At 44.3% G+C, this 855-nt stretch overlaps 1 non-coding gene across 1 annotated transcript; it reads left to right on the top strand.

The window, feature by feature from the left end:
* Window positions 1–449: 449 nt before the first annotated feature.
* Trnaa-agc (transfer RNA alanine (anticodon AGC)) lies at window positions 450–530 on the top strand. The gene has a single exon. It is a non-coding gene; the product is annotated as a tRNA-Ala (tRNA).
* The last annotated feature ends 325 nt before the right edge of the window (window positions 531–855 follow it).

The raw sequence follows: 855 nt of genomic DNA, 5'->3' as shown, positions 1-855 counted from the left end.
GAAATTTTGTTACTGTTATGAACTGTAAATGTGAATATCTGTGTTTTCCAATGGCCTTTGGTGACCCCTATGAAAGGGTCGTTGGATCCCAAAGGGGTCATGACCCAGAGGTTGAGAATCACTGCATTAGACCAAAGGTACATTCTTGCATAACGCTATTTAATCCTTAGTGGAGAGAAAGCCTCTGCAAGCTCCGGGAACGAAAAGATTCAGTACTTCAGCCAAACATGGTGGTGCACACCTTCAATCCTCTCTCTGAGGAGGCAGAGGCAGGAGGATCTCTGGGAGCTCAGTGCCAACTTGGTCTACAGAGCCAGTTCCAGAACAACCAGGGCTACATAGAGAGACCCTGTCTTAAAAAAAAAAAAATACATAACTACAAATTAACACATAGAACAGGATGGAGAAAACTCTTCCTTCCCAATATGGCTGATTCAAAAAGCAATGGTTTCGGGGTTGGGGATTTAGCTCAGTGGTAGAGCGCTTGCCTAGCAAGCAGAAGGCCCTGGGTTCAGTCCCCAGCTCCGAAGGAAAAAAAAAAAAGCAATGGTTTCTAGAACATTCAGCTGTAAACAGATCAGTATGTCCTGGACATTCCTCACCAGGCATGTTTTCACTCTTCACCAGATTAACAACTAAGAACAGGTGGACTAAAAGATTTAATGTCAGCCGGGCAGTGGTGGTGCAAGTCTTTGATCCCAGCACTCAGGAGGCAGAGCCAGGCAGATCTCTGTGAGTTTGAGGCCAGTCTGGTCTACAAAGCCAGTTCCAGGGCAGCTAGGACACAGAGAAATCTTGTCTCAAAAAATCAAAAATCAAAAAGAAAAAAACACTTAATGTCTGTCTTTCTTTCTT

The sequence above is a fragment of the Peromyscus eremicus genome, chromosome 23, assembly GCF_949786415.1.
Source record: "Peromyscus eremicus chromosome 23, PerEre_H2_v1, whole genome shotgun sequence".
NCBI classification, from domain to species: domain Eukaryota; kingdom Metazoa; phylum Chordata; class Mammalia; order Rodentia; family Cricetidae; genus Peromyscus; species Peromyscus eremicus.
The sequence above is the reverse complement of the archived record's forward strand: the minus strand, read 5'-3'. Positions and strand labels throughout refer to the sequence as shown.